Consider the following 9903-nt stretch of genomic DNA (forward strand, 5'->3'; position numbering starts at 1 on the left):
CGCTAACCCAGCAAGATTTGTATTTTCAAGCGCAAAAAGACCATGCCATTTATTCATAAGGGGGGTATCCCCATACCAAATATCTATCCAGAATCTTATTCTGTTTCCATTTCCCACCACACCTTTAATGAAATTGTGAATTCTTTTCCCTTTTATCAGTAGTTTGTCCTCCATTCTCATAATATTATTCCACACACCTGTAACTGCAGGGTCGGACGGTAACGACGACCACTTCCTCTTCCTACCATGGCAAGCCGAAATCACTCTTCTCCACAAACTATTTTCTTCCACTTTAATTCGAAATTTAATTTTGTTTTTCACATGACAATACTCTAAAATTACACATTAAAAAATGCAATTGTATACAAATAATATCCTGTAGAAGTTCACTTTTATAATATAATAATGATGTAAATACGTAACTAATTAAAGTTATAATATAAAACAATTTTAAAAGGTTAATTATAAAATTCAACAACAGTGTTATATGTTAAAGGGCTAAGTGCATACATGGTCCTTAACCAAGAACCAGATTACTAAAGGCAAAAAAACTGATGCTTTCAAGGTGTGCAACGTTAATGTACATGTTTAAATTATGTTATATGTATGTCCTTTTGTTATTAATTTTTGTTACCATATCAGTTTTACTCACTTTTTTTTTCACTGCACTATGTTTTCGTTTCACAAAGTTGTTACATCCATTAATATTATACTGAAATCTAAAAGAAATGAAAGAATGCATTTGATTGGCTATTTGGCTAATTGGCATGGGACCCGCATCCATTTTTCCCTTCACGCCGTGACCCTACCAACGCCCACCACCTTAATGCTAGGTTTAGCTCCCCATTGGGCGGTTTTACATGCCCCTTACGCCGGAAAGTTGCCACCTCACCGAGGGCATAAGGTGGTAACACATAGCCTTTAGAGACTTTTAAGAAAATCAAAAAACAAACTTATTTCAAGGATTAATTTAAAATACGATGTTACTTTTTTATAATCTATAATAACATTTGCCGTAGGTTCTTAGGAACAGTTTAGGTTTCTAAGGTTTCCTTCACCTACACCTGCCAGTAATTCCGTCTTCTCTCACTTTATCCCCTTCTCTCTATGTCTCTCTGGGTTAAACGAGGAAGATGAAGAAGACAGCGGCAAAGCCATCGCTCCCACCATCGCACTAAATCAGAAGCCCTAAATCTCGAACAAGAAATTAACCGGTAATTGCTTTCTGATTTATCTCCTGTTTTGCAGTATATTTTTTGTCTGTTAAATTTTCTTTAACTGTAGAAAGAAATTAGAAGATGACTCTTTCAACATCCAATGGAAAATCGTAGATGGTTAATCACTGATCTACAGTTGCAGGTAAGTGAATCAACGATTATCGTGATGATGATTACGAGGTGTTTGGGTATTTGTGGATCTATACATGCCTAATTAGGTCATGAGATTTAAATCAATTTAGTGACGGTAATCTTATATGTTTGTTAATCGTTTCCACTAAATTGACTAAATAATCGGTACGTTTTTGGACTAGACGCCTGTATATAGCTTACATTTATTAATAGGTTGGAATGTAAATTGATTTAAGAATGATTTCTTGCGGTTAGTAGACGTTTTTGAAGGTGATTTTACATAGAGTAAGTGAAAGGTAGTTTCTTATGCAAACATATTAATCCTTCTAGCTATTACATACTATTAGTTTTTATATGTAGATATTTATCGTTTTACCCAGTTTGTAAATGTAGATTAAGGAAAACACCAACAACAGAAAAAATCAATCATGTAAGAGGTCAGTTAGGACCAACATGGAAATCTGTATCATTTGGGTAATATATATATATATCTCTGTTGCAACTATATTGTGCTTATATATTTTTTCTTTACATTTAGATAACATATGCTGGGACAGTTCACTTAAAGAGGTTGGTGTGGATGAAAGACCACTGAAGGCGGGACCAAATTCAGTAGCTTTGAAAAGTGTCGAAACACGAAAAGAGGTACAATATGATTACCAGATTAAAAGGTATTGGTTGTTTTGCGTAGCTGATTTTAAGTTGGGTTTTGTTTAGATTAAAACAGCAAAACGAGTAGCACGCTCAAATAACATCAGATCTACAAAATAACAATATTTAACATAAGAAGCTCAACTGCTTTTGAACCGACTAAAGTAGTATTCATAAAAAAGAGTTGACATGGTTTAGCCGACATGATATATACACAACTATCAAAGTAACAAACAACATTGGTGGCTAAAATCAAAATGATAGTAAAAATAGATATAAATGGTCGGTTATACACTATGAGAATTGCTCAATCAAAATAAAATGGCATTACCCCGCCCAGGTCAAATGGGCGAACATATAAATATCAAACGGGTAAATTATAGGAAAAAAAACATTGTTTTAATCTTTAATACATGCAATATTGCAATAGACGGGTTACATTACAAATGTTATGGTGTGGAGCAGTGGAGATTTGATCATGAACTTGAATTTATATACATATTTACTCATGTTCTTTTCATTTGTGGGGAAAGTTTATAATTCTGCACCACACCATATCATTTGTAATGTAACCAACAAAAGTAGAAAACCTTGTCATTAAGAAGCTCAAATTTTATGAATTTAGTCGAGAGAAATTCACTTAAAACAGGTGACATAAATGCAATGAACAATATAATATGCGTTGTGCTGGTGGAAATGATACTATAGTAAGAAAACAATATTCCAATTGTCTGTAAGATGATCATAGGAGCACAAGCAAGAAGATTGAAAATGTCATCAATGCTGGTTTGTTATCCCACTTACTGATGCTCTTTTTACTTTCATAACAAATGAAGAATAGAAAATTAAAGAATCTTGAGAATTTGTTAAAGTTTACCTGTAGATACAAAGAAAAATGGTTATTGGAAAGTAAGAATGTAATGATTTTGTATACAACTTATTGTTACAGGTGCATTGGTGCTTGAATATATACATATTTTCTACATATATCAGTGGTAATCACAAAAAGAAATGATCACATCTCACCATCAAATTAAAGCCTTGACCGGAGAAATAACCATTGTTGGCAACTTAAGAGGCTCATTTTGACCCACTCTGTTTAGCCTGTAACCAACCAAAACGGGATGATCCGCCATTTTTATATTCTATAATAAATAATGCAAAACTAAGCTATCTCTCCCAAAAGTCTCTTGAAACTCAGATACCACTAAAATTTGAACCAAACCAGTTTGGCCCGCCTATCGAATCAAAAGCACTCATTTGACAAAACCTATTTTGCCCCGTTACAAAACAGGCGATGTCAAATTGGGCTAGCTCGTACTGCATAGACGTCATCTTTCTAATCTTTTATACATGTTTAATGTGATAATATAAGTACAAAAAAATAAGATAACTTTAGGGGTGCAAATTCCTGGCACGACCTAAAACACAACCCATACACGACAAAAGAATAATCATAGTAGGAACCATCGTCATGACATGACCATGATCCATGAGAGAGAATGTGTATATGAGAGAGATGCATGCATATTGAGAGACATAATAGAGTCATAGAGAGAAGGCAAGAAACTTTGCATGAAAGTAAGAGAATACTTTATACTATAGACGAGATATCGGTAATAAAAGTTTGTCTTTATGGTACTAGTGAGTTTTCCAGCGTGTTGCGGCGGTTCGGTTTTGCTAAAAAAACACTTCGTAATGATATATATATTCGCCAATCCCAAAAAGTTACGTTAGAATTATTTTTAAAAATGTAGTTTAGCAGACTTGTTCCTTCTCTCCACATCGATCAACCAAATAAATGGTCTAAAATATCATGTAATCGTATCAAATATTGATGATGTCCCAAACTAAAATAATATAAAAGAGTAAGTAATCATAAACCTCCTACATATAGTTATAGTTTTTAAAATTTAAACGTTATCAGATATAGTAATCATAAACCTCCTATAGTTATAGTTTTTAAAATTTAAACGTTATCAGATATAGTAATTATCAAAGTTTATATGTTTTTAGCTCTCCCCCCTATCAGTCGAGATTCCACACACACACAATTACCATCTTTCTTTTATTTGTTTTTTCAAAGTTTGAATTCATGTGAAAATTGATATCTTTTAAGATTGTCTTCATTAATGGTCTTGGTCGTGGCGTGGGATGGATTTTTTTTTCTTTTTTTTTTAAAGAGAACTTCAATAAAACCGACCGGTCTGCCAAAAAACTCAGGACCGCACCAACAACCAACTACAACATATACAAAGGATAATTACACCACTCTTTCCAAACAATATTCTTATGTTTGGATCTGTTTTTTAGCCAAAAAAAACCGTATAGTTCTAACTTCCCCAAAAATGTCTTCACTGTCCCCTCTACCATTTGTGAAAACCTTTTCGTTCCTAGCTTTCCAAATAGCCCAACACGTCACAACGACCAGGCCACAAACAATCTCCTTAGTTTTATTATCCCCGCTACCTCCTTTGTGAATACTAAGAATATCCTTGAACGAGAACGCGTAGATCGGAGGGAGTTTGACCCACCCGCTAAACCGATTCCAAACCCTCAACGCTACGTTGCAGCTCGTAAAGAGATGATCCACCGATTCCACCCCTTCCCCGCAAAGCACAAGACACCGACTCGACCGGGATATTCCTTTTTTCGAGAGCTTGTCTAGTCGGAATACGGTCGAGCGCCGACCTCCACATTAAAATCATACATTTAGACGGCACCCAACCACACCCCTTAACAGTGTAAATAACCTCCTCGTCCCATTCCTCCGCTGCCAGATCCTTGAACGAACTCGAAGAGAACAAACCCAACTCGTCAGGAGACCACACCCATCTATCCTTCTCAGCCGATAACTCCACGCAGCCGATCGAAGACTCAAATTCTTCCAGCTCCAGAATTTCACTCGGGGTCATCGGATCTCTTGCCCAGCTGCAAAGAAGGATCAGATCGTCACCCGAACTTGAGATTCGGTCGCTAACCCAGCAAGATTTGTATTTTTCAAGCGCAAAAAGACCAGGCCATTTATTCATAAGGGGGGTATCCCCATACCAAATATCTATCCAGAATCTTATGTTGTTTCCATTTCCCACCACACCTTTAATGAAATTGTGAATTCTTTTCCCTTTTATCAGTAGTTTGTCCTCCATTCTCATACTATTATTCCACACACCTGTAACTGCCGGGTCGGACGGTAATGACGACCACTTCCTCTTCCTACCATGGCAAGCCGAAATCACTCTTCTCCACAAACTATTTTCTTCCACTTTAATTTGAAATTTAATTTTTTTTCACATGACAATACTCTAAAATTACACATTAAAAAATGCAATTGTATACAAATAATATCCTGTAGAAGTTCACTTTTATAATACAATAAAGATGTAAATACGTAACTAATTAAAGTTATAATATAAAACAATTTTAAAAGGTTACTTATAAAATTCAACAACAGTGTTATATGTTAAAGGGCTAATTGCATACATGGTCCTTAACCAAGAACCACATTACTAAAGGCAAAAAAAACTGATGCTTTCAAGGTGTGCAACATTACTGTACATGTTTAAATTATGTTATATGTATGTCCTTTTGTTATTAATATTTGTTACCACATCAGTTTTGCTCACTTTTTTTTTCACTGCACTATGTTTTCGTTTCACAAAGTTGTTACATCCATTAATATTATACAGAAATCTAAAAGAAATGAAAGAATGCATTTGATTGGCTATTTGGCTAATTGGCATGGGACCCGCATCCATTTTTCCCTTCACGCCGTTACCCTACCAACGTCCACCACCTTAATGCTTGGTTTAGCTCCCCATTGGGCGGTTTTACATGCCCCTTACGCCGGAAAGTTGCCACCTCACCGAGGGCATAAGGTGGTAACACATAGCCTTTAGAGAATTTTAAGAAAATCAAAAAACAAACTTATTTCAAGGATTAATTTAAAATACGATGTTACTTTTTTATTATCTATAATAACATTTGCAGTAGGTTCTTAGGAACAGTTTAGGTTTCTAAGGTTTCCTTCACCTACACCTGCCAGTCATTCCGTCTTCTCTCACTTTATCCCCTTCTCTCTATGTCTCTCTGGGTTAAACGAGGAAGATGAAGAAGACAGCGGTGAAGCCATCGCTCCCACCATCGCACTAAATCAGAAGCCCTAAATCTCAAACAAGAAATTAACCGGTAATTGCTTTCTGATTTATCTCCTGTTTTGCAGTATATTTTTTTGTCTGTTATATTTTCTTTAACTGTAGAAAGAAATTAGAAGATGACTCTTTCAACATCCAATGGAAAATCGTATATGGTTAATCACTGATCTACAGTTGCAGGTAAGTGAATCAACGATCATCGTGATGATGATTACGAGGTGTTTGATCCAGTGGGTATTTGTGGATCTATACATGCCTAATTAGGTCATGAGATTTAAATCAATTTAGTGACGGTAATCTTATATGTTTGTTAATCGTTTCCACTAAATTGACTAAATAATCGGTACGTTTTTGGACTAGACGCCTGTATATAGCTTACATTTATTAATAGGTTGGAATGTAAATTGATTTAAGAATGATTTCTTGCGGTTTGTAGACGTTTTTGAAGGTGATTTTACATAGAGAAAGTGAAAGGTAGTTTCTTATGCAAACATATTAATCCTTCTAGCTATTACATACTATTAGTTTTTATATGTAGATATTTATCGTCTTACCCAGTTTGTAAATGTAGATTAAGGAAAACACCAACAACAGAAAAAATCAATCCTGTAAGAGGTCAGTTAGGACCAACATGGAAATCTGTATCATTTGGGTAATATATATATATATATATATATTGTTGCAACTATATTGTGCTTATATATTTTTTCTTTACATTTAGATAACATATGCTGGGACAGTTCACTTAAAGAGGTTGGTGTGGATGAAAGACCGCTGAAGGCGGGACCAAATTCAGTAGCTTTGAAAAGTGTCGAAACACGAAAAGAGGTACAATATGATTACCAGATTAAAAGGTATTGGTTGTTTTGCGTAGCTGATTTTAAGTTGGGTTTTGTTTAGATTAAAACAGCAAAACGAGTAGCACGCTCAAATAACATCAGATCTACAAAATAACAATATTTAACATAAGAAGCTCAACTGCTTTTGAACCGACTAAAGTAGTATTCACAAAAAAGAGTTGATATGGTCTAGCCGACATGATATATACACAACTATCAAAGTAACAAACAACATTGGTGGCTAAAATCAAAATGATAGTAAAAACAGATATAAATGGTCGGTTATACACTATCAGAATTGCTCAATCAAAATAAAATGGCATTACCCCGCCCAGGTCAAATGGGCGAACATATAAATATCAAACGGGTAAATTATAGGAAAAAAAACATTGTTTTAATCTTTAATACATGCAATATTGCAATAGACGGGTTACATTACAAATGTTATGGTGTGGAGCAGTGGAGATTTGATCATGAACTTGAACTTATATACATATTTACTCATGTTCTTTTCATTTGTGGGGAAAGTTTATAATTCTGCTCCACACCATAACATTTGTAATGTAACCAACAAAAGTAGAAAACCTTGTCATTAAGAAGCTCAAATTTTATGAATTTTGTCGAGAGAAATTCACTTAAAACAGGTGACATAAATGCAATGAACAATATAATATGCGTTGTGCTGATGGAAATGATACTATAGTAAGAAAACAATATTCCAATTATCTGTAAGATGATCATAGGAGCACAAGCAAGAAGATAGAAAATGTCATCAATGCTGGTTTGTTATCCCACTTACTGATGCTCTTTTTACTTTCATAACAAATGAAGAATAGAAAATTAAAGAATCTTGAGAACTTGTTAAAGTTTACCTGTAGATACAAAGAAAGATGGTTATTGGAAAGTAAGAATGTAATGATTTTGTATACGAACTTATTGTTACAGGTGCATTGGTGCTTGAAGATATACATATTTTCTACATATATCAGTGGTAATCACAAAAAGAAATGATCACATCTCACCATCAAATTAAAGCCTTGACCGGAGAAATAACCATTGTTGGCAACTTAAGAGGCTTATTTTGACCCACTCTGTTTAGCCTGTAACCAACCAAAACAGGATGATCCGCCATTTTTTTATTCTATAATAAATAATGCAAAACTAAGCTATTTCTCCCAAAAGTCTCTTGAAACTCAGATACCACTAAAATTTGAACCAAACTAGTTTGGCCCGCCTATCGAATCAAAAGCACTCATTTGACAAAACCTATTTTACTCCGTTACAAAACAGGCCATGTCAAATTGGGCTAGCCCGTACTGCATAGACGTCATCTTTCTAATCTTTTATACATGTTTAATGCGATAATATAAGTACAAAAAAAATAAGATTACTTTAGGGGTGCAAATTCCTGGCACGACATAAAACACAACCCAAACACGACAAAAGAATAATCATAGTAGGAACCATCGTCATGACATGACCATGATCCATGAGAGAGAATGTGTATATGAGAGAGATGCATGCGTATTGAGAGACATATATAGAGTCATAGAGAGAGGGCAAGAAACTTTGCATGAAAGTAAGAGAATAGTTTATACTATGGACGAACGCACATTATAAACATCAGTGTCACATGATATCGGTAATAAAAGTTTATGTCTTTATGGTACTAGTGAGTTTTCCAGTGCGTTGCGGCTGTTCGGTTTTGCTAAAAAAAAACACTTCGTAATGATATATATATTCGCCAATCCCAAAAAGTTACGTTAGAATTATTTTTAAAAATGTAGTTTAGCAGACTAGTTCCTTCTCTCCACATCGATCAACCAAATAAATGGTCTAAAACATCATGTAATCGTATCAAATATTGATGATGTCCCAAACTAAAATAATATAAAAGAGTAAGTAATCATAAACCTCCTACATATAGTTATAGTTTTTAAAATTTAAACGTTATCAGATATAGTAATCATAAACCTCCTATAGTTATAGTTTTTAAAATTTAAACGTTATCAGATATAGTAATTATCAAAGTTTATATGTTCTTAGCTCTCCTCCCCCTATCAGTCGAGATTCCACACACACAATTACCGTCTTTCTTTTATTTGTTTTTTCAAAGTTTGAATTCATGTGAAAATTGATATCTTTTAAGATTGTTTTCATTAATGGGTCTTGGTGGTGGCGTGGGATGGATTTTTTTTTCTTTTTTATTAAAGAGAACTTCAATAAAACCGACCGGTCTGCCAAAAAACCCAGGACCGCACCAACAACCAACTACAACATATACAAAGGATAATTACACCACTCTTTCCAAACATATTCTTATGTTTGGATCTGTTTTTTAACCAAAAAAACCCTATAGATCTAACTTCCCCAAAAATGTCTTCACTGTCCCCTCTACCATTTGTGAAAACCTTTTCGTTTCTAGCTTTCCAAATAGCCCAACACGTCACAACGACCAGGCCACGAACAATCTCCTTAGCTTTATTATCCCCGCTACCTCCTTTGTGAATATTAAGAATATCCTTGAACGAGAATGCGTAGATCGGAGGGAGTTTGACCCACCCGCTAAACCGATTCCAAACCCTCAACGCTACGTTGCAGCCCGTAAAGAGATGATCCACCGATTCCACCCCTTCCCCACAAAGCACATGACACCGACTCGACCGGGATATTCCTTTTTTCGAGAGCTTGTCTAGTCGGAATACGGTCGAGCGCCGACCTCCACATAAAAATCATACATTTAGACGGTACCCAACCACACTCCTTAACAGTGCAAATTAGGGATGGCAAAAATACCCGAGCCCGATGGGTATACCCGAAACCCGACACAAATAGGACGGGTATACCCGATACCCGACGGGTATTGGGCCGGGGATGGGATTAGTTTTAAAAATTTTCGCGGGTATGGGT

At 35.1% G+C, this 9903-nt stretch overlaps 1 long non-coding RNA gene across 4 annotated transcripts; it reads left to right on the forward strand.

Moving 5' to 3' along the window:
- The first annotated feature begins 521 nt into the window (after positions 1 to 521).
- LOC110863696 lies at positions 522 to 8174 on the forward strand. Of its 4 annotated transcripts, XR_004859963.1 has the most exons (7): positions 533 to 1214; positions 1285 to 1823; positions 1888 to 6188; positions 6260 to 6628; positions 6726 to 6769; positions 6876 to 6982; positions 7939 to 8174. It is a non-coding gene; the product is annotated as an uncharacterized LOC110863696 (long non-coding RNA). The 4 variants fall into 4 exon arrangements; XR_004859964.1 differs by lacking the exon at positions 1285 to 1823 and having other exon boundaries at positions 522 to 1214; XR_004859965.1 differs by having other exon boundaries at positions 524 to 1823; positions 6876 to 7008.
- The last annotated feature ends 1729 nt before the right edge of the window (positions 8175 to 9903 follow it).

This window comes from Helianthus annuus, chromosome 6, assembly GCF_002127325.2.
Source record: "Helianthus annuus cultivar XRQ/B chromosome 6, HanXRQr2.0-SUNRISE, whole genome shotgun sequence".
NCBI lineage: Eukaryota > Viridiplantae > Streptophyta > Magnoliopsida > Asterales > Asteraceae > Helianthus > Helianthus annuus.